The sequence below is a fragment of the Glycine soja genome, chromosome 10 (genome assembly GCF_004193775.1).
Source record: "Glycine soja cultivar W05 chromosome 10, ASM419377v2, whole genome shotgun sequence".
Lineage (NCBI taxonomy): Eukaryota > Viridiplantae > Streptophyta > Magnoliopsida > Fabales > Fabaceae > Glycine > Glycine soja.
Genome location: NC_041011.1, coordinates 17,313,090 through 17,338,764, shown reverse-complemented (window position 1 = coordinate 17,338,764; position 25,675 = coordinate 17,313,090). Strand labels below are relative to the sequence as shown.

Sequence of the window (25,675 nt, the reverse complement as noted above, 5' to 3'; positions counted from 1 at the left end):
AGATATGGGAATGAATCGAGCAGTTTGTTAAGGTCTTTGGCTCAACTAATTTAAGGCTTAGTTCGATTTGGCTTTTTATTACAAAGGTCGAATTCAAGTTTTTTAAAAAGTTTTTTATATAAAAAGACTAAAACCAAACTATAAAAAACTTGTTAAGCTTAACAAGCCGAACTTGAGCCGAACTTGTTTAAGTAATAATAATGATATTAATAATAACTATTATTACGTTGGTATTTCACTAGGTTTTAAAACAATTAATTGGTTAAGAATATCTTTAAGCAGACTTTTAAATAGGCTTGTAGGACAAGTCAAATTTTATGTAAGCCGAGCCATTAAAAAAGAGTATATGACAGATAATGAGTCAACCTCAAGCCTTGTGTATTCGACTGAAACCGAGCTCAAGTCTAATAAAGTTAGGTTAGACTTATTCATTTTCATCCCTAGCCTTTGGGCACTATTGTCAATTTCATAATTTTTTAATAGGAATAATTATTGGTTTTTGGTTTAATTATATGCACGGTTCTTTAACCAAGCTACGGTGTAGTGTTCCATCAAAGAAAAATAATTTTATGTTATAAATAGTTTTAGTTAATTTTACAAATTAACTTTCTTTTTTTTTAATAACCTCCGTTATTTCTATGCTGTTGTAAATATGGTGTTTTTTCTATAAAAAATATCAAATTAATAAATATAATATTTTCCTCTTTTCAAAAATTAAGTGCTGCATTTAAAAGAAAAATTTATCAAAATAAATATCATGTTAATTTTTCAAATCTTTTATTTATCTATTAGATTTTTAATATAAAATAAAACGACACTTATTTTAAAACGAATGAAGTAAATAAAAACAATTAATTATTAAATGTACTAATTCAAATATCATTGAAATTCATTTAATGCCTAATAATAAATGCACATTTAGAATATACTTTCTATTAAATGTCCCACTATTTATTTACTAAATAAATAAATAAAATAATTAAAAAGGAATTGTATTAAATCACCTTATTTTTGGACAGAAAAAAGTGTGCCAAAACACTCTTATTTTATACTATTGTTGGTTACTTACTCTAGTGGAGTTTGGTTTCTTCCCAGGTCATCTTGTTGATTATGAACTGCACCAAGGCAACTAATCTTTCGTTGAAATGGAATAATCCAATACTAGAAAGCTTCTCTCCTCAAAGAGGCCTAAGTCAAGATGATCCTCTCTCATCTCCTTATCTTTTCATACTGTGTATGGAGAAATTAGCAATTCTTATTCAAGAAAATGTGAATGATGGTTCTCGGGAGCCTGTCAAAATCTCTAGGAATGGACCAGCAATCTGCCATCTAGTTTTCGCGAACGACTGTTTATTGTTTGTGAAGGCGACTTGCTCTCAAGTAAGAATTGTCAAAGAAGTGCTGCACCAATTCTGCCGTGTGTCAGGTTTGTAGGTTAACAGTAAAAAATCTTCATTTTTAGCTTCTAAAAATGTCACTAGAAGGAAAATTGAGAAGTACAACTCTATTCTTGAGTTCCAACACACTACTACCATTGGAAGATACCTAGGCTTTCCCTTGTTGGCCGGGAGAGGAAAAAAAGAAGATTTTGCATTTGTGGTTGACAAAATCAATAGCAAGCTGGACGGTTGGAAATCGAAGTTAATTAATCAAGCACGGAGGTTAACTTTGGCTTAGTCAGCTCTGGCTAAGGGTGTGAAAAAATTCAATTCGTACATAATCGAATTATAACTAAACCTAAATTGAATTAGTATGTTTTTTTCCCGAATTAATTCAAAAAAAATAAGTACACTACTCTATAAAACCAATTCAGTTAATTGAATTATTTCTACAAAATCAATTTGATTAGTTGGACTGGTTTTCATTTAAATATTTTTATTTGAAAAAAATAGTTCAAAATTAATTCGGCTTTTAGAACCAATTTTAAACTGATTAAAAATTAGTTTAGTTTAAAACTATTTTTTAAAACTAGTTTGAATTTTAAACCAATTTCTAAATCAGTTTGACTATTTGGATATAAAATTGAATCAATTAAAATAGTTTGAAACCAATTTAGTTCGATTTTTTTACCGAAATAGTTTTTGCGTTACCCTAGTTGAGGCAGCAATCCCAACATATACTATCAAACCTTTTTGGCTTACGGAAGGCATATGTGAGACAATTGATGCACGTGTGAGGAGTTTTATCAACTATCCTTATACAAACAAGGCCTTGACATGGCTGACGTGGACCATTTTTGCATACATGTCGGCATATGGTGCATTCCAATTCCCGCCCCAAAATGTCAATGTCAACTCTATTATTATTTTTGTCATTTTGTAATTAATGTGCTTCCCTTACCGATGCATTTATTCTGTTCCCAATACATTTGCCTTTGTAATGCGCTTTTGTGTTCCCAAAACATTTGCGCTTCTGTAACTGAAGGGTTGTGGGGTTTGAGTTCCATTTCGCTCCTTTCCATATTCCATTTTCATTTCCCTCCTCTATTTTTTTTTGGCCAGAACACGAAGGAAGGTGGCCGGAAGAAGAATGAAGGTGACTGGAACAACCTTTTGTTACCTCATTCGAAGGTTCGTTTTCTATACCCTTTTTTGGGTGCGATTTTTATTTTATGCCCTTTGGTTACCTCATTCGAAGGTTCATTTTGTATACCCTTTTTTTGGTGAGATTTTTATTTTATGCACTTTTGTTACCTCATTCGAGTATGATTCTCTGGAATTTCTCTTATTATATGTTGTTTTATTTTCCTGGCCTTTTCTCAATTGACATTTGTATGGTTTCGTTAATGTTTTCTCTATTTGTTGCATTTTCGAATCGTTTGCGCTGAAAAATCTTTTTCAGTTGAGATCTGTAACATTGACTTAATTTTTGTTGGATTTTATGCGGTCCCAAACGTTTATGCTGAAATATTGTTGTTGTTGTCGATTGTTTTGGATACTTTACGGTGTTAATCGTTCGTTTAATTTTTTGTTCCCTTTTTTCACCTCACATCTGCATGATACCCATCATTCTTTATTTATTTATTTTTATTTTTTTTATGTGTTTGCAAGACCTTATTCTTTTTTTGGCCGGAACACGAACGAAGGTGGCCAGAATACGAACGAAGGTGACGGAACAACAAGGTTCGTTTTCTATGCCCTTTTGTAACCTTATTTGTTGTGTTGGATTTCGTTGTTTACATTAGGGCTTTTTTCCAATCATTTACGAATTTTCACAAAATGTCAAGTTAGTTTTTGTAATAATTGTCCAATTTTTGTTTTTTGTTTATTCTCCTCAGATCTGTATCATGGGCTAAATTTTTCTATTTATTTTATGCGTTTGTGTCACCTTTGTGATGAAAATTTTTTGTTGTCGTGGATTTCTTTGTTTACTTTAGGATGTTTATCATTTTGTTCATGTGTTCGCCATGTTTCAAGTTTTTATTTGTCATAATCGTTTTTCTTTGGCCTTTTTTCACTTGAGATATATATCATTCCATGAATTTTTGTTGGAATTTATATGCATTGACCAAAAATTTATGCTGAAATCTTTTTGTGTGTGGATTGGTTTCTTTAATTTATGGTGTTCTCATATTCGTATACCCTGAGTCCTTTTCATATTCGCTTCTTTCTGTTTTAAATTTGTATGTGAATTGTGTAACGTGTTTCACATATTTGTCTCTGATTAATTTTGTTTACCTACTATTTGTATTATTGTTTGCATTCTATATTGTTATGTTTTAACAATTAATGTTATCTATTTGTAACAATGTATTTGTGACAACAACATTGGCATGTAATTGTAGTCATGTCTCGAAAGGAAAATCTGATATATGAATTGCATACGAAGAAAGGGACATGGAAGATAGCAGTGCAGTGCGTATTAATGATATCTGGGATGTTAAGAAGAACAATGGGAGATGTGACACCCTCTACCCCGACATATATATAAATAAACAAAATATATAAAAATATTGGTAACCAAATTCACACAGGTAAAAGGTTCACATTCACTTCACTATTATCAATTAAAACTTATTAAAACATATTTGGCTCAAAATAAGGCCATCAAAATTTACATAGATATTTTATTAAATCAGTGAAATAAAATAAGATAGACTAACATCATGCAACTAATATAAAAACTTATGTCTCATTGTCACATTCTATCAGAGCGTTGTGTCTCGACGTCCTTCAGCATAATGTTCCTTAAAGCAATTCACCTAGTCGCCTGCTCCCCCGAACACAAAGTTCAAGATCATCACAGGATCCAAACACAAACAACACACGGGGAGTGAGTTATCACATTCCTAACTAATAGAGAAACAAGACAACTAGATATACGTATCATATAAACTAAATAAAATTTACTTACACGTAATTCACGTAATTCCACCACTTTGTCATTCAAAGTTCACTTTTCATCCATCAATCACACTTTTCAATCATCAATCACATTACACAAAAATCACATTCTCTGATCAAGATATAATAACATATCAATTTCATAATAAACAATTAGCAAGCGCATGAGACAGTTATGCTAAGACTCAAGCCTATATGCAATGTGGTACCATGTCAGTGAAAAACCACCCTGGGGCGCTTAGGAGTACATAACAAGACACCACACAATGGGTTTGCCAGGTCACTCTCACTAAGTAAGATCATAGGGAGACCAGTCAGGGTCACGATGTTTTGCGAGAATGCTTCAACCATATGGGATCAGCATAGGCTTAAAGAGCACTCAAACCCGGTGACCCCCAAGGCCTACACTCCGAAGAGTCCGTCAGGGCCTCTCCCTCCTGATTCAGGTCCAACCCCTAAAATCATTTTAACACAGACACTGCTAGTGAATTATACAATACCCACGACCTCACACTCGTGTCTTAAGCACGTACAACATATTGCGCTACAATTTAACACTGGTTCCTAAATAGGAACCTACACTTTCTCTTTAACACTGGTTCCTAAATAGGAAACCTACACTTTCTCTTTAACACTGCGCATTTACACTTTTCTCAAGATAACACTGGTCGGGTTATTGTACAATTCACAGCTTACAACACAAATAATGTCACATCAAGAGTTAATCACACACTTATTCACAACCAAAACTCATTCACAATTTCACATCTCATAATGTCACAATCCACCATCACATGTTTTCACATATCTCACAATTCGACACCTGTTCTACTTTACACTTTTACTCAATCTCAATAACAATATTATAATCTTAAGGCAACATATCATTCCACAATTCATCACATATTTCATTTATAAGCACTGCTCATGAATTATACAATACCACGACCTCACACTCATTTTTCAAACATGTTTAACACAATTGCGCTACAATTTAACACTGGTTCCTAACTAGGAACCTACACTTTCTCTTTAACACTATGCATAAACACTGATCGGGTTATTATATAATTCATAGCTCACGATATAATTAATGTAACATCAAGTGTTAAACACATTCACTTATTTACAATCGAATATCATGTCCACACTTTAACATCTCATAACATCACATCAACCATCTCATAACATTCCTAATGATATTCATAAGGTACAACATACACATGTTCATCAAATTTAACCATAATATTCTCAAACTCCAACACTTAATAATTTTTGGAATCATACTATAACACTCTACAATATTATTTACATAAATTATTAATATAAATAACTACCTCTATATATATATATAAGCTAGCATACATCATATTGAATCACAAATTACAAAGTAAGCTTTCAATGCACAAATTCTAAATAATTATATGAACACTTTGGTCAATTTCAATTATGATATTAAATTTTTAAATTATATATAAAACCTAAACAACAAGAAAAAGAGAAAATACAAAATCAATATCTCTCTCTAAATTTCTCCTTACTTTATTTCATCAATTCATATTAATTAGAAAAAGTACTCGATTTATAGGGTTCACGCTCAACACAATAGCATATCAATTTCACAAAAATTGGTCTGTCAAACATATATAATTCACTGTAATAATTATAAGGATAAAATGAAAATTGCAAAAACACCCCAAAACCCATTCCAATTGATATCTCTAAGGATCCCTACACATGTTCTCACTAATTCCCAATTGTAAATAACTCATCCCTTACCTCTAAGCGGACTCACGTGTCTTTCGACAACGATAGCGGCATCTATAGCGGTTCTCTGAGATTCCTCAAGTTTTTCCTCCGACTGCTCCGATAGAATTCTCGAACGTCAGAGAGACGGAGAAGAGATTGAAGCCTCCGCTTGTACTGTCTTCATGCGATTTCTTTTTCTCCCACCACGAATATTATCTCACAAATCCCAACGGTGAGAGTATGAAAAATTGAATTTCGAGCAACATATCCAAATTTCATGAAAATCCAACGGTTAGCGAAACCGAGATCGTAGTTTTACCGAGACAGTTTTGGGTTTCTATGGGAAAATAAAAAGATACAATGCGAAGGGTTTTCCTCTAAGCTCAGACATGATATTGCAGTTCACCAACGGTGAGAATGCTCGAAATTGGGTTGTAAACATGGTGCTCAAATTTCACGACAATCCAACGGTGAATGAGTCCGAGATCATAGTTTTTCTGAGACAGGTTTCGTGGGCTGCGGGAAAAAGAAAGGGTTTTGAGAGGAGAAGGGGAAAAACGAAAATGAGAGGCAGAGGAGGCTGAGAAGTCTGTCTGAAAAACCTAGCATGTTGCTATTTATAGCTAGGGGCATTTACAACCTATTATTTACTCTATTTATTTATTTTTATTATTTTTACTAAAAAATTCTTAAATTTATTTATGAAAAAAAATGGGATGTTACAGGAGACAAACGATTGACATGGTGTTGATGGACCAAATGGTAATTGTTATGTTATTTGCTTTCATTGTTATTTGTAATTTCGATTGTATATAACTTTGATTTGTAACTGTTCCAGGGTGCAAAGATTGGCGCGACTCTCTGACAAGGATTGTCCCTTGAATTTCAACCTAAGTTGCATTTGGGTTGTTTATATTTGATCCAGAACATCAAAGTTGTGGACAATCAGTATGAATACAAAGTAAGTCCAATTCCATTTTTGGTTTATTTCGTCAAGACAACATCTGTCAAGGAGGTTGAAAGACTTGAGATTACTGCTAATGTACGCATCATTACTGAAATTGTTGATATTATTTCTAGCATCGCACCACGGCATACTTTAGTAGGTAACTGTATTAATGTTTTTCATTAGATATTAGTTTATTATATATTGAACAGAAGTTAATTTTGTGTTTTATGGTGATTTTAAAATAGATGTTGTGGGTGTTGTTGCTGAAGTTATTGAACGTAAAACAGTGAATCCTGCATATAGAGTTATGGTGAAGTTGAGAGATAATAGGTAATTTTTATGATCTTTTTAAAAATATCGTATTAAAATATGTTCAATGACAAGTACTTTCTATTGTGTTGCATTTTTTAAATTTGGTTTAATGTTGTTGTCTATTTTTTTGTTGTAACTAATTGTAATGGTGCTACAAATATTTTAATTCAAAGTTTCATGTAGATATCTGATTAAACGTTATTAATATACATATATTATTAATGTTGGAACTAGATCTAAAATAAATATTTATTGTGGGAAGACTAAAAGCCTGCAATTATTTAAGTATGGATAGTAAAAATCTCCAATAATTATTGATTGAAATTAATATGTATTTGTTATGTGCTATTAGTGATGCTGAGATCATCATGACGCTGTGGGAGGATTATGTTCTTCAACTAGATGATGCTATTGAAAAAAACCATTTTGTTAGGGAGCCGTTGGTGCTTATGTTAACATTGGCTAAGATCAAAGATGCCAAAGGTGACTGTAATGTATATTTTTTCTTCTTACATTTTTGCTTCAATTTAATATATGACTGCATGTTACATGTAACTATAATATTTTTTGCAGACAAGTATCCCCTGAGTGTCCAAAATATCAAAAATGGTTCAAAGTTGTATGTGAATGCCGATATTGCCGAAATCAAGAAATTCCGTAATAGGTACGATAACTGCAAACAAGAAAGTTATATATTTTCTTTATTAAACTCTAATTTTATGACGTTCTTCAATGCAGTTTACGTGTGCCATTTTATGTTGGTGGAGTAACAGATGAAGGGAGCGGTTCGTAGTCCTAGTATACCAACTATTCACAAAGAAACTCAGAGGCAAAGTTCTTGCATAATGCTCAGATGGTCAGCTTAGGTGACATAAGCAGACTGAGAGAGGTAAGAAAAACAAGTTTTAAATGAAACACCATTTTAATTGGACGTGATTACGCATGATTACAAGTTAAATATAATTTTGATGCACTTATTTTTGGATTATTGTCATCATTGCGCTGCACTTATTTTTGGATTATTGTCATCATTGCGTTGCACTTATCGATACGTTTCTACTTTTCCAATATGGTAACTATTTTGAAACGAGAGACTCAAAGTATATTAATTTTTGTAATTTTGTGATTAATTAATACGTTGCACTTACCAGTGCGTTTCTTCTATTTCCAACATTATTGGATTTCCAAACGTCAACTTCGTCATTTAATTGTTTTTGTATTTTTCTCATTAATACGTTGTACTTACCGGAGACTTTCTTCTGTTTCCAAGATAATGGTAATTCCAAACGTCAACCTCATCCTTTATTTGTAATTAATACGATGTACTTACCTATGCATATATTGTTTTTCCAAAAAGTTTCTCTTTCCAATGTCTTTTGGTAACCTAAGAGGTAAGTGCATTTTTGTCATTAATACGTTGTACTTACCGGAAAGTTTCTTCTGTTTCAAACATAATGGTATTTCCAAACGTCAACCACTTCCTTTAATTAATATTTATATATTTGTAATCAATACGATGTAATTACCGATGCATTTATTATTTTTCCAAAGAGTTTCTCTTTCCAATGACGTTCGGTAACCCAAGAGGTTTCGGGTTACAACACCATTTTCTATTCGCACACCTGAACACTAACCCATTGAATTTTCCTTGCTGTGACCTCTCCACTTTCATTTGTTATATGATTTAGGACTGTTATTGTTTGACCGTTGCTACGGTGGATGAAGTCATGATTGATACACCATGAAGTTATGATAGTTGTCCCTACTGTACTACAACATTTGATCCATTAAAAATAGGGGCAGCCTGCCGTTCGTGCCAGAACCAAGTTACTCATATGGTTCCCAAGTAAAATGTATTTATCCCCAAATGAGTTATAATGTAATTTAGATTCGAGTCTTTACTTATATGGATATTGTTATGTTAGGTATAAATTAGTTGTGAAAATGGAACACAATGGGGAGAAAGCTAACTTTCATTTCTGGGATGTGACGTGTATCAAAATGTTTGGTAAGACAGCCGAGGAATGTCGACAAGAACTGATTACGATATGTATTGTAACATACACTCATTTATGAAATAACAATTCAAGTCATATTGCATTTAAATTGATTTATAATTCTTAAGCTGGTGACGAGATCAAAGTGTTCCCTTTGTGTGTGGATGAATTGCTGGGCAAGACATGGACTGTCAGATTCAAGTACCATGTACACATGCGGCAATCATTTGTGTTGGATGTTAGCCAAGAGGAACATCATATCCACACATTGACATCTACAGTTGGTTTGCAGGTAATAATCAACTAATCCTAAGAGTGTATGTCGAAAATGAAAAAACAATTGATGTTGTCTGTCAATGTGCTACATGCAGGATGAATCAAGTATAGGGAAGTCACCAGCTGCATGTGCTGAAACTTCATCACAGGACTACCATCCTATGGTACGTATATTTGTATCACATTTTATTAAGTAAGCAAACAAAAATTTACTTTAAATACGTTATTCATGTTGGCTAATAATACTTTAAATCGTTGCACAACCTTCATTGTCATAGTCAGCTGATTACGATCCTAGAAACACTGCCTTCGTCACCCCTGCCAAAAGAATGAGCGGTCAACAAGCCACTACTGAATTTGATTCTGACGATTATACTACATATGAACTATCCACAAACAAACATATGAAAGCTGAGTAATCAGTTGATATTTTAATTATATATTGTAACTCTTTTTATTTTATGCGTTTTTTGGTTTACATGTGGTATGTCATTTTGTTTGTAGCTATTTGGTCCAATTATACTATTTTTTGTGATGTGGAACCACTCAATTACCCATGTATGAACAATGAATTCTATCAACAATAATTTGTATGGTTAAATTTAATATCAATAATGTTCGTGGCTAATAACTAGGGTTCATATATTTAAGATTGTAATGCCAACTATATTATTAATGATTAAAACTGTCATTTCGAAATCCAGACAAATAACATACCAACAAAATTTACCACTCATGGCCAAAGATTGATGTCTTTTAATTTGTAATCAAATCACAGAAAACAAAGTTTTTTATCGTTTCTTTAAACCATTTTGTGCATGTTTCGAAAAGTTGCATTGTAATTACTTTTTTGTACATGTGTCAATTTAGTGGGTTAATTTGTTCAATGCAATTAATGTCTTTTGTATTTGTTAAAAACTACAACAGTTGTATTTTGCAATATAGTAACATTTTCTACCATTTACTTGCAGGTTGACAAGTCAAATAAAAGCTTCTGGAATTGTGACATGCTTATTACGGTAATGTATACACTTATACAAAATCACTGCAGTAGATATTGTTGAAATTTGTGTGAAACCATGTACTATTTATCCTAATATTTTATAGTATATAATTTGCCATATTAGTATTAGGTTATAATATAAGTACATTTCACATATAATAACAATACATATTAGGTATTAGACGTGCCCTGACCTGCAAGTTCCCAATGCCTAGTACATGAAAAAAGATAATGCTTGTGTGCCAATTACTTCAAGTGATGTGATGGAAGTGTAATTGGCATGCAAACATTGACGAAAATGTTAATATATGTATAATTAATAATTAATGAAATTAATAAATTTTGTGGAAAGAAGTTCTTCGGGAAAGTAAAAGGGTTATTAGTAATGAACACATAATTCAGTATTCAAAACATTGTTCATAATATTATTGATAACAGGACACTAAAACGCAACCAATTAATGGACATAATGTAATTATATTTTGGGAAGAGTAAAAGTCTGTCGTGTTATATTTAATAATGTTAATTAATAATTGCATACTAAAATGGCTACATTTAATGTACTAATCATATTATTATTGGGGGTAGTGAAAAATATTATTTTTTAACATTAATATCAACTATTGAACGATAAATATGAAGGGTTACAGGAAGAGTAAAAGATTGTCAATTAATATACAAAATTATTATTAATTAATAAAAACATATAGAGGTGTTATGGGAAGCGGAAAAGGGTTGCAATTATTATACGTTATACATTGTACAATAAAAATCACCATCACAATAACATGAGTACTTAAGAAAGTTTAATGAATATTAATTACAATTGTGCAAATATTATTTGTTGGGATACTAGGCATTCAATTATTATACAATATTCAAGTAGATATAAGAAGCGGATTCCAATACGTGCTAACTGCTATGGCAATTACATTAACTACTCATTATGTATTGTGTATAACGCATCCAATCATTATCATTGGTGTCGCAACCTACCCTTCGGCGGGAGGGCGACTCGGGGCTCACGGGTGTGTCTTCCAAGAAAGGAAAATACGCGGAGTTGTCACCAACGTTTATTCGAGAAAAACGTTGGAAAAACTGGAAAGGTGTGGTCTACGAACTTAAAGTGTGAAAGGTTCAAGAGTTGTTTTTATGCATGGGGAAGGTATTAGCACCCCACGCGTCCGTCACAAGGGACGACAACCTTTAACCAAGTGTGCAATATCATGTCTTCGATTTTTTTTATTTTCCCTTTTTTACGTTTTTATGTCTTTTTATGCCTTTTGTATTTTTTTATCTTTTTGTGATCGACAATGGTGTTTCCCTCGCTCCTACGTATCCCCAATTACGATGAGGAAATCAGACCTACGTAGTTATTTTAGAACTAAACGTTGGTTAAGTTGTTTTGATCTTTTTCCGCAAGATCGATTTTAACCGAACAAAAGTCGTTTAAAGCATTGGACCATTTAACGATCTTTTGATTTTTGGAAAGGAGAGAAAAGTTAAGGCGTTGGACCATTAACGATCTCTTGGTTTTGAAAGGAGAAAAACGTTAAGACATTGGACCATTAACGATCTCTTGGTTTTTGAAAGGAGAGAAACGTTAAGGCATTGGACCATTAACGATCTCTTGGGGTGGTCGACAAAAGTGGGGCTTTTGCTCCTACGTATCCTCAATTGCGATGAGGAAATCAGACCTATGTAGTTGTTGCAAAAGCGGTAAAGTTATGTGTTGATTTTATGCTTTTGAACGGTCCATGTTAACTGATAAAAGAAAAGAGGACCGTTTAAGGCATTGGACCTTAAAACGATTTTGAGTGACTTTTGCGGACGAAGCTTGATTTATGAGTTGATTTTAGCCTTAGTTTCACTTTGGTTATTAGTCAATTCATTCAAGGAAACTTCCAAAGAAAAACGTCCGATTAATTTTTTTGATTATTTTATTCAAAGATATTTTGATTATTCTATTATTATTTTTCAAGATATTTTGATTATTTTATTATTATTTTGCCTTTTTTTGGTTTAACCGTGGTTACAGCATGAACGATCGATAAGATTTTGTTTTAACAGTGATTAAATGAGATTACAACACAAATGATCGGTTGAAATTCATTTTATCATTTATTAGGTGAGAAAATGACTTAAATAAATGGTAAAAAGCTCGTTAAAGCGGAAGAAAAGAAAACTAAAAGTAAGTGAAATTAAAGTGAAAGTACACAAAACAAGTAGGGACCACTAAGAGTGCATAGAATGAATTAAAAGATTCAATTTCGGGAACTTACCGGTTGAAGACTGAAGAACGACGAAGAACGAATGAAGAACAGTAAAGATCGATGAAGAATTTCCACATAATCGCTTACGGAAGCGTTATGGAAGCACTTCGACTCAATTTTTCTTCACGAAACACATTTTTCACCCAAAACAGCCGAAATGCATAGCCAATGGGTCTCCAATATTTTGAAATAGCCCCCCTCCCCTATTTATAGGGAAAAAGAGAGGTGCTTACTGCCTAGAGGCTTCTTGAGGAAGATTTCTAAGCGCACCCCAATTACTAAGTTCACCCCCCTTTTCGTACTTTATGGAAAAGTTATGGAAGCCTTACGAAAGTGTTTCATATTTGATTTTCATCTTTTTTTCTCTTCCCTTTCACCAATGTTAAGTGAAATATGCTTACCCAAGGTTTTCAAAAATTTTACGGAAGCATTACGGAAGCCACAGAAGCCCCGGAAACCACTTTTCAACAACGTGGAGGAGCTTTCTGCCCAGTTTCTTCCTCCTTAAGCAACCCAATTTCCAAAATGTCCCGGGAGGGCCTAAATTCGAATTTCTATTTAAGCCCCTATCTTGATAAGTTCACCCCCCCATTTTTGTGTTTTTGGCTGTTTTCCACCATGATGAGTGTTAAGCCTTCCAAAGCGATCAACAATGGTCCTCGGATGAAATTAGAGTGTAACAGTTTATTTACGCACACCCCACTTTGCTAAATACACTCCCGTTTCCGTGTTTTTGACCGGTTTCTTCTCAAAACATCTCAGAACTTTACAGATTCCACAACGATGAGTGTTAAACATTTTGAGGTGGCCAAGCGAAAGTCACATGCCAACTAACAATGGTTCCCAGACGAAATTAGGGTATGACAATTGGTAATATACAAATTGCATGTCGTAAATAGAAACTCTTTATTTGTCTCTCCTTCTATGGAATCGATAACCAACAATATTCAAAAAACTCTTAAGTCATCTGGCCCACAATAACATGCAACCCTTACCACACCATGAGTACACAAACATCGACTGCGTCCAATGTTGTAAGTTTGTTCTACTTTTGCTTTTTATATGTTAATGTTCAATATAGTTTCATCATTCATCTTCATGGTTCTCATGCTGTCAGGTATGATATTCATCATAATTTTAGCATACTTCAAACATGTAAGGTTCTTATACTTTTCCATCGTTCGTCTATTGGTTCTTCTATCTATATGTTCGTTATACTTTTGACATTGATTTTCATATTTTTGATTTTGTTTGGAATGACATTCATATTTTTTTTTCATCGTCTTTCAATGTTATGAGTTGCGTCCAATGTTGTAAGTTTGTTCTACTTTTGCTTTTTATATGTTAATGTTCAATATAGTTTCATCATTCATGTTTGTCGTTCTCATGCTATCGGGTATGATATTCATCATAATCTCAACATATTTCAAACATGTAAGTTTCTTATACTTTTCCATCGTTCGTCTTTTGGTTCTTCTATCTATATGTTCTTTATAGAAGCGTTATTAACATTCATGTTTGTATTTCTGCCGACTACCATAAGGAACGTATTGTTGATCTCCTTCCAATGGTGTAACAAGTAATTTGGTATGTGTATGAAAAGGGTATAAATTATGAGTAACTAATTAGGAAAAATTTTGTTATTCAGGGCCCACCTAATTTCTTGGGATGCACAATCATATACCAATTTCAGGCGACATTCCATGTTGATAGGGTAAGTATTTCCCCACCTAATGATTTTATCCATTTCTATAATCCCAAACAAATCATATGTGATGTACTTAATAAGTGATCCAACTTACAATTTTCATATGTTTAAATGTTTAATTGCAGAATTTCATTGAGGTACCTTCATTATATCATAGGCAATGGGCTCCTGATTACCCACCTCATGTGCTGTTGGATTACAATGGGCTCCTTATTTGTTGTGTGTGTTGATGCTTTCTCTCTTTCTTTGCATCCCAATTAGTTCCACTCCCCCAAATTTAGGGTAAATTTTCCTTGAACTATATGCTCTCGTAGAATCTAAACAAGGTATCTGGAGAGAATCATTTAGGTTCAGGGTTCAATTTATTGACAAACTCATTCAGCTCAAAAAGTGTGCAAATGATAGAATTGAAATTTAAGGTAAGCTTTTTGGTCAAAAGGCTTGTGTATGTATAATCATGGCCTTCATCATGTTCTCGTCAATACATTTCATCCTAAAATTCAGAGATTCATGCAAAGATTACAACTCACAGCTAATTGTTCACTCACAGTTTAAGGTCACACTCTCACCGGTTTTGGTTCAAGCTTTTCTTTCACAATCAATCTGTCTACTGACTAACAATTCCAAATGCAAGTTCACATTCTTGTTCTTTCTTTGTCTAACATACACACTTGCTCAAACTCATGATAAGAAACACAGACTTCATCAAAATCATGCACTAAATTCAAAATAAAGACATACAACCATTTTCACAAAATAACTAAAATGCTTCACTACCATACCATTAAAACTAAGTTAAACTGTTCAAGATGCTTCAAGATGATCAAGTAAACTACCCATGCACAAAAACTAACAAAAAGGGAATATTGTACTACAACCATAACCGTAATAATAATAATAATCAAAAAGCACAAAAAGTGATGCAATCCTACCCCGCAAGGGCATTGGATAGAAGACTCCAAGTAGATTAGGCCAGAGATGCAAGAGAAGGCCCTAGGGTTCTCATGAGCCTTAGGGTAGATTTTGGGTCCATTGGCTAAGTATGAGCCCACTTATCTTTGTATATATTATATTAAGGTTTCATTATTTTTGGGCCTTGTATTTAGGGCTTTATAATGTAGGTAGGGTATCCTAGAAATATAGGATTTTTCAGCCCTTGTATTTTAGGGCACCTAGACTAGTTTTTGTATTAGGGGTAGTTTTGTAATTTCACATGCATTAAGTGAATATTTGATGTGTGTGGTTGGAAATAAATTTAATTGAATTGGAAGAAGCCCAATCCAATTAAATTTTAGAGGGAGAGGTGAGCATTTGCTTGCTATACCCTATTGCCACATCATATAGTCAGACTTTGTGCATGACCTTCATGCTTTACATGCCTCATGAAACCTAAGCACACTTAGTGGAGAATCTTGGATTAGTGGGATGAACCATAGCTAAAATTCACTAATCATAATTAGTGAAAATTTGGCTCCACAAATTCAAGTGAAATTTGAATACAAATTCAAATTTCCCTCCAATTTTGTGTGACACTTAGGCTATAAATAGAGGCCATGTGTGTGCATTTTTCAACTTTGATTATTTGAATATTAAACTTCAGATTTTAGAGCTCTTTTAGAGCACAAAATTTTGTGCTCTTCTCTTCCTCTCCCTTCATTCATCTCCTTCTTCCTCCAAGCTCTTATCTATGGCCTCCTATGGTGGTGAGCTTCTTCTAGACTCATCTGCTCCTTGAAGTGGCGTCTCCTCTCTCTCTTCCTTCTCCATTCCGCTGCCATTCATCTTCCAAGAAGAAAAGGAATCCATTGATGAAGAAGATCCTAGGCCTACAAGCTCCAATGGAGCTTACATCATGTGGTATCGGAGCATCTTCATCTAGGGGATGTTCTTTTGCTTCCTCTATCTTTTTGTTCAGTGAATTCTCTTTAATTCCTTGTTCTTCATCTTATTCTCCATGTATATCCTCCATTGTCTTGTGGTTTAGTGCTGTTTAGAGTAGATTAAAAAAAAAATAAACCAATTAAATCTTAGATCTACACTTGTTCTTGCATTTCTATGGTTCAAATTTTGTAGATCTACTCTTGAATCATGTTTTTGTGTTTATTTTAGGTTCTATCATTTTTCATTCAGAATATTCTTGTGCTAAACCTTTAAATCTAAATTTTCTTCCAAAATATTGATTAGAAAAAAAAAACACAAAAATCTAAGTGTAAATCACTTAATCCATGTTGTCTTAGAGTCATGTTTAGTCATAGTAATTGTCACATTATGTTCTAAGTTTGTGTTGAATTTTTATTTTGTTTATTGAATTCTAGATACATTTGTTCATGTATTCTTGTCATTCTTAGCCTATCTTTTGAATTTTGAGTATAATTCATGCATGCTATTTAGTTCATAACATGTTCTAAATCAATTCCTAGAAGTAGTCTTGTTGTTGAACTCTTTTTTTTTTGCTTTTTAAGTTTCCTACTGATGTGTCATCATTTTCTCCTATTTCTTAACCCTTTTTGTCACCATTTTAATTACTGATTAGCCTTAATTGTCAAATTAATTATGCAGTTTTATCATTTGGGCCTATTGGACTAATTTTGTGTTTTTAATTTAATTTCAGGAGAATTATAAGCAATTGGGCTTGAATCCAGAATTGGGCTTGGACTTGAAGAGAACAGACTATTTTATTCTACCAAATCTTATCTTATCTAGATTTTATCTCATCTAGATATTATTTCATCTAGATTTTATCTTATCATATCTAGATTTTATCTAATCTAGATATTATTTCATCTTGATCTTATCTTATCTTATCTAGATTTTATTTTATCAAATATTATCTTATCTTGTCTAGATTTTATTTTTGGGCTTGGACTTAAAACAAATTTGTAAGCTTTGGGGCTGAGAATATATAACAACACCAAGGCTCTAGTTTTGGGCTCTCTCTCTCTCTCTCTCTCCTTTTTCATTTTTAGTTTTAGGCTTCTCTTCTACTTTTAGACACTTTTTCATTTTGGAAGAGTAATTATAGTTTTCTTCGTTTTCTACTGATTAATGGAAGGCTATGTCTCCAGCGTTGTTTTCTCTTAAGGATCAAACGCAGCTCTCTTTGAGGTTCTATTATTACTATTAAATTCTGATCAGCTTCTCCTTTTCACCAATTATTCTGTATTTGTTGTTATTGATCCATGCATGCTTAGTGCTTGATTAATTGTCTCTGCGCTTAATTTACGTTCATGCTTAATGATCGTTCATGATTAATTGGTGCATGTGTTGCTTAATCACATAATGAATGCCTTATGTTAAATTTCGCTTAGTAATTTAATTTAGGGTTGGATTAAGTGGTTGAACTGGTAAAGGATAATTTCTCGTAACCTAGGATAAGAGACTTGCTTGTGAATCAAGGGGAAACAACATGTTTTAATTCTGATATTTTTTTAATTAAAATTTGCATGCTGTTTAATTTACAAAAACAAACAAACCCCCCCAATTCGTTACTGTTTTATTACTATCTGTTATGAACATTTGGTTGACCATTGCTTGTTGGGAGACGGCCTAAGATCACTTCCTAGATACTGCATTTTTAAATTTCATAATAGCTAGTGATTCGTGTTTTATGTTTAGTTGTTTTACGTTTACTTCTTTTGTTTAGTGTGTTTGTGTCGTGTTAGTGTGGTATTAGTATGTTGTGTTAGTGCGTTGTTCTGTTTTATTTGATGTCCCGTTTTGCAATTTTGTAGTACCCCTTGTTCAGCATTTCCCCTATTTCAGTTTTATGTTTTGCTGTGAATAGTGCTTATCGATGGAATTAGAGACTGATTTTGTGTTACTGTTCACACAACATTACATTAGCGATTGAATTAGCGACGACTATTTACAATTTAATTGGCGATTTTGTTTTGATGGTTAGGGTTGTTATTTTTGGCTGAATTTTTGTATGGTAGGTTCTTTTCATTCATATTTTGTGTGAAAAATACCAGGAACACTTGGTGTGGCTGGATTTGAGAGATTCAAAAAAATTTGAGAACTTGTGTTTAACAAAACTTCAAACGGCCATAAATTTTGCTCCGGGTATTAGAATAACTATTATTATATATGCATTTGGGGTAGAAAAAAATTTCCCATACTGTGGCAATCGATCGGTTGGGGTCTCCCAAACTCCAAAAATCAACCGTTTACTAAGTTTTTTTTTTCCAAGTATTATTGTCCTATTTTTCTAAACTTTTCTTAGGTAGTTTTCATAGTTAGACTTTGAATTTTTGTTTGAAATATTTTGTGCTATATTTTCATGATTTTAGGGTGTTGATCACAAAATTTCATCTCATTTGGATATCGTTTGAGTATAGTTGTAGTTTTACCCCCTTGTTAGGTGCTTGTTGAGAGACACATTATTTACTGCATATAGTGCATGACTAGGGGAAATCCAAGTGATTTACAACCCTTTGATCCTGAAATAGATAAAACCTTTCATAGATTAGTTAAGCATAGTGTGCATCCTGATCATTCTGTGCATTTTGAGCATTTTGAACATTCTGTTGAGGGTGATTCTGAATATTCTGATTTTGAGCATTCCACTACTAATTTTTATACTGAGAACATGGCTCAACCTCCACCTCGTGAGAGGACTCTTAGGGAGATGGCTGCACCTGATTTCACTTATGAAAGCTTGTGCATTCAATATCCTGATGAGGGTGTTCCATATGTTCTCAAGACTGGACTAATACATTTGCTGCCCAAGTTTCATGGTCTTGCAGGTGAAGATCCTCATAGGCATCTTAAGGAGTTCCATATTTTTTGTTCCACCATGAAGCCCCCTGACGTCCAAGAAGAACATATCTTTCTAAAGGCTTTTCCTCATTCTCTGGAGGGAGTGGCAAAAGATTGGCTATACTACCTTGCTCCTAGGTCTATTTTCAGTTGGGATGACCTTAAGAGGGTGTTCTTGGAGAAATTCTTCCCTGCATCTAGGACCACTACCATCAAAAAAGACATTTCAGGCATCAGGCAACTTAGTGGAGAAAGCTTGTATGAGTACTGGGAAAGATTCAAGAAATTGTGTGCAAGCTGCCCTCACCACCAGATTTCTGAGCAACTTCATCTTCAATATTTCTATGAGGGACTTAGCAACATGGAGTGGAGTATGATTGATGCTGCCAATGGTGGAGCTCTTGGTGATATGACCCCTGTTGAGGCTAGGAATTTGATTGAGAAGATGGCATCAAACTCCCAACAATTCAGTGCAAGAAATGATGCTATTGTTCTTAGAGGAGTCCATGAGGTGGCCACGGATTCATCTTCATCTATTGAAAATAAAAAGCTTGAAGGAAAACTTGATGCCTTGGTCAACCTAGTAACTCAGCTTGCCATGAATCAGAAATCTACACCTGTTGCAAGAGTCTGTGGTCTATGTTCTTTTGCAGATCACCATTCAGATCTTTGTCCTTCTTTGTAGCAATCTGGAGTCAATGAGCAACCTGAAGCTTATGCTGCAAACATTTATAATAGACCTCCACAGCAGCAAAACCAACAACAAAATACTTATGACCTTTCAAGCAACAGATACAATCCAGGTTGGAGGAATCATCCAAATCTGAGATGGACAAGCCCTCCAGAACAACAACAGTCTATCCCTCATTTTCAGAATGTCGCTGGTCCAAGCAAGCCATATGTTCCTCCTCCAATGCAGCAACAACAACAGCAGCAACAACAACAAAGACAACAAGCAACTGAGGCCCCTCCTCAATCTTCCTTAGAAGAGTTAGTGAGGCAAATGACCATCCAAAATATGCAATTTCAGCAAAAGACAAGAGCCTCCATTCAGAGTCTGACAAATTAGATGGGGCAGATGGCTACTTAGATGAATCAAGCTCAGTCCCAAAATTCTGACAAATTGCCTTCACAAACTGTGCAGAATCCAAAAAATGTGAGTGCCATCACCTTGATGTCTGGCAACCAAATTCAAGTGCCTCCACAAGTAGCAGCACCTGCACCTGAACGTGTCAAGCTTCATTCTACACCTGAAAAAGAGGATGAGATAGTTGCACAAAAGAGAAAGCTTCTTAACAAAAATTTTCATGCAGGTGGACCTTCTTCTAGTAATTCTGACTTACAACAGCCTCCTATCCCTCTTCCATTCCCACCTAGAGCAATTCCAAACAAAAAATGGAAGAAGTAGAAAAGGAGATCTTGGAGACCTTCAAGAAAGTAGAGGTGAACATACCTCTGCTAGATGCCATCAAGCAGATTCCATGATATGCCAAGTTTCTAAAGGAGTTGTGCACCCACAAACGGAAGCTCAAGGGCAATGAAAGGATTAGCATGGGCAGAAATGTGTCAGCATTGATAGGTAAATCTGTTCCTCACATTCCTGAGAAATGTAAGGACACAGGTACTTTCTGTATACCTTGCATTATTGGGAACAATAAATTTGAGAATGCCATGCTAGATCTAGGAGCATCAGTTAGTGTCATGCCTCTGTCCATTTTAAATTCTTTATCTCTTGGACCTTTGCAATCTACAGATGTGGTGATTCATTTGGAAAATAGAAGTGTTGCTTACCCCGTAGGTTTCATAGAGGATGTGCTGGTTCGGGTTGGTGAACTTATTTTTCTTGTTGATTTTTAAGTTCTTAATATGTGTCATACCCTAATTTCGTCCGGGGACCTTTGCTTGATGACATGCAACTTTTGTTTGGTCCTTGTGAGGTGCTTGGCACCCATCATTAGGCAATTTGTGAAATTCCAGGACATGCCGGAAAACAAAAGAAAATATTGATGCACAATCCGTAAGGTTCCGTGACACACCGGAAATCAAATGGAAGCATCGTTGCACAATTAGTAAGGTTCCGTAATATTCCGTAAGTCAAGAAGGGGATGATTATGTAATCCACAAGGTTCTGTAACATTACGGAAAGAAAACAAGTATCGTTACGAAATTCGTAAGTTTCCGTAACTTTACGAAAAAAGAATCACAAAAAAAAGGCAGGGGGTGTACTTAGTAAAAATGGGGGTGCAAATAGCAACCAGGCCCACTTGGGCCCTCCAGAAGATTCCTCCAGAAGGCTGTTGCTTCTGGAGGAAGCAACCCTGCTCGCCTGGGCGAGCTGGGTGGCAAGCTTCTCCCCCAATTTTCTATAAATAGGGGGAGAAGTGAAGTGAAAAAGGGTTCAGCCCCTTAGGCACTTCTCTCTCTTTTGAATTTGCTTGGAAAAGTTGTTTCCGTGAAGAAAATCCAAGCCGAGACGCTTCCGAAACGTTTCCGTAACGTTTCTGTGAGGAATTTCGCGAAGGTTTCGACCGTTCTTCGACGTTCTTCATCGTTCTTCGATCTTCAACGGGTAAGTACCTCGAACCAAGCTTTTTGATTCATTCTATGTACCCGTGGTGGTCCACATTGTGTTTCGTGTATTTTTATTCTCGTTTCATTTACTTTTTATACCCCCTTTTGACGTGCTTAAGCCATTTTATTTAAGTCATTTCTCGCTTAACCTAAAAATAAAATAAATTTCCACCGATCGTTTGAATTGTATTATCCGTTAACTTCGGTTAAAATGAATTCCGACCGTTCGGTCGTGCCGTAACCACATTGGAAATCAAAAAAGAGGTAAAATAATAATATAATAATAAAAAAACGTCTTTTAGTAAAATAAAGCGAAAAATCAATCGGACGTTTTCTCTTTGGGATTTCTCATTCTTAATTGAATTGACTAATAACTAAAGTGAAACTAAGACTAAAATCAATTCGCCTAGTCAAGCTCGTCCATAAAAATAGGTTTTTGAAGTTTATCATTTCAATTTCTTACTAAGTAAAATGGATCATTTTCAAGGTCCAACGCCTTAAAATGATCACCTTTTAAGTAAAAAAGAATCACTTGATAAGAAAGAACTACGTAGGTCTGATTTCCTCATCGCAATTGAGGAATACGTAGGAGCAAAGGGAAACACCCTTGTCGACCACAAAAAGAGAAAAAAATATAAAAAAGGTATAAAGGATATAAAGACATAAAAAGGGAACATAAAAATCAAGGTCATGTTTGCACATTCGATTGAAGGCTGCCGTCCCTTGGGACGGACATGTGGGGTGTTAATACCTTCCCCGTGCGTAAATACAACTCCCAAACCTTTCACTTAAAAGTTCGTAGATCACGTCTTTTCCGGTTTTTCCGACGTTTTCCTCAAATAAACGTTGGTGGCGACTCCGCGCGTATTCCTTTCGTGGAACACGCATCCCACGAGTCACGCGTCGCCCTCCCGCCGAAGCGTAGGTTGCGACAGTTGGCGACTCCACTGGGGACTATTTTTAGAGAGTTAGGCCATTTAATCTTGTGCAAATTTTTGCCATGACTTACTCCTTTGTTGGTTTCCCTTTATTATGTTCTTGTATATATAACTCTTTGATGCTTTTAGTGCATTTTTGTATGCATGAGGTAAATATTTATTCATTTAATGCACACAAACACTAACACTATTTGCACACACGGTGAGTTGAAAAAGGGCCCTATACCCGGGTTCGTGGGAACATAAGGAGTGGAGGTGAATCCGTGATCATGCTAGGTCTCCGACTTGCTTGATTGCAGTGAACCCTCATCTAGAGTTTTTCTCTTTGAAAACATATTGTTGCTAGTAGTCCCTACTGCTGCAGTATGTTCTTCGAAGGGGATGATACCTCTAGAAACCATCAAGAGAGATATGACTACCTTGGGGGTTATCACTAAAAGCCTAGTTAGCTCTCTCCCTTATAGGTCCCTTAAATAGGGGCACGGAGCAAACACGCTGCGTGCCATTTTTCACACTGCCATGCATAAGTATCATATACCCTTTTGCTTATATTTGTTTGTGAATATTGTCGTACTATGTACATCCCCGTGTTGTGCCTTTCGCATATGCATCATGCGTGGGTTTCGTCTTTGATCCCCCTCACTTTAGCAAACCGACGGAGGGTCCGTGTCGCCTTCTTAAAAAACATACGTTGGGTGCCATGCTGCCCAAACGTTGTATCCAAGAAGGAAACAATTTCTCGGGCTCCCGTATTCGTAAATTGCATCTGTGTCATATGCATTTCTTCATGCATTCATCCATTCCACCCATGATAGATGTCGGAGTTTTGATTCGGACTAGATTTTATTTCACTTTAGTAAAACATGGGATCAAGTCAAAAGCCTTCGCTTAAAAAGAGGTTCTATCAAGTCAAAATCAAGAGCTTAGAGGTCACTAGTTTACGAGAGTTGGGGCAATTAATGGGTCAACTTCAATGGCAAGCCTTCCGCAAAGCCTATGGTAAGATTTGGGACCTAGCTAGGGTAGAAGTCTCCATGGAACCGATTGCATCCCTTTCCCAGTATTATGACCAGCCCCTAAGGTGCTTCACATTTGAGGACTTCCAGCTAGTGCCGACTGTGAAAGAGTTTGAAGAAATCCTGGGATGCCCACTGGGAGGAAGGAAGCCATATCTTTTCTCTGGGTTCTATCCCTCCACGACAAGAGTTGCCAAGGTAGTGAAAATCTCAGCACAAGAGTTGGACCGTGTAAAGCAAAACAGAAATGGAGTAGTCGGAGTACCAAGGAAGTGTTTGGAGGAAAGGGCAAAGGCCTTGGCAAAATCAAGGCGAATGGGCTTCTTTTATTGACATCTTGGCGCTTTTGATCTTTGGAGGTGTCCTCTTTCCAAATATGGAAGGGTTAGTGGACCTAGCAGCGATTGACGCTTTCCTCGCCTTTCATCATGGCAAGGAAAGCCCGGTCGTCGCCATTTTGGCCATGCATGACACGTTCGACTAGAGATGTGAAAAGAGCGGCGCAAGAATTGTTTGTTGTACACCGGCTCTCTATGTGTGGCTGGTTTCGCACCTTTTTCTCCAAGAAGGTAGGCCCGTCTATCCGCTACAAGGTCACCGCTTGTGCGTCGAAAAAAGAAAGACGAATTGGGACCAACTCTTGGCTAGCATAGAGGGGCGTCTGTTAATTGGTTCCCTCACTAGAAGGAAGGAAGAATCAAGATTCTATCTTCATGCGAAGGATTTCCAAATGTTCCCTTAATGGGAACAAGGGGTTGTATAAATTATAATCTTGTCCTCGCCATAAGACAGCTTGGCTACCCCATGAGAGGAGCGCCATTAGACGAAAGCATCACGCCTTTCATTACACGGGGTTTCAGTGACCCCAATGCAAAGGTACTCCAAGGAGTTCGTAAGGCATGTGATGCGGTGTGAAGAAAAGACAGAGAGCTTAGGGGAAGCAGTAATGGGATCATCGGCGGCTATCATAAGTGGCTGAGAGTCCGGACACAAGGATTGGATTGGCTCCCAAATCTAAAGACTGTGAGAGACGATGAGGTTAAAGCTTCGGAAGAAAGTGATGAGGTACAAGCCCTAAAGGCAGAGCTTGAAAGAGCCCGGGTAGTCAAAGAGAAGTTCAAGTCCATAGCCATCAAAGTCTGAAGAGAGTATGATGAACTAAGGGACGTCAATATGGCCACCGCTGAAGCCTTGGAACGAGAAACCAAGAAGGCCCGAAAGGAAGAACACGACCAAAACAAAGTTTTGAGGGGCTTTATAGGGCAGCAATAGTGAGCTCAAGCTCCGAAGAGGTGAAAGGAATCATCACGGGTCAAAGGCATGATCTTGAAGGACGAGCTAAAGGCTTGCCTTAGGTCGAAAAGAAATTTGTCCCAACAGTTAAGCGAGACTGAAGGGAATATGTGGGCCACCATCGATGAGTGCAAAGAGAAGCTAAATCTAGCAGCGACTCACGAGCAAAGGCTAGAGGATGAGTACGCCAAGATATCAGCAGAAAGGGAAGCAAGGGAAAGGGTAATTGATTCATTGCACCAAGAGGCAACAATGTGGATGGACCAATTTGCTCTTACTTTGAACAGGAGTCAAGAACTTCCCCGATTGCTAGCCAAGGCCAAAGCAATGGCGGACACCTACTCTGCCCCTGAGGAGATCCACGGACTTCTCAGCTATTGTCAGCATATGATAGACTTAATGAACCATATGATTAGAAACCGCTAGGAAGTTTGTATTGTCGCTCAGATCTTGACTAGTTATAAACTTTCTGAATAAAATGAGTTTATC

At 35.5% G+C, this 25,675-nt stretch overlaps 1 non-coding gene across 1 annotated transcript; it reads right to left on the bottom strand.

The window, feature by feature from the left end:
• Positions 1-19,576: 19,576 nt before the first annotated feature.
• Positions 19,577-19,683, bottom strand: LOC114372798. The gene has a single exon (XR_003658361.1). It is a non-coding gene; the product is annotated as a small nucleolar RNA R71 (small nucleolar RNA).
• Between the last annotated feature and the right edge of the window lie 5,992 nt (positions 19,684-25,675).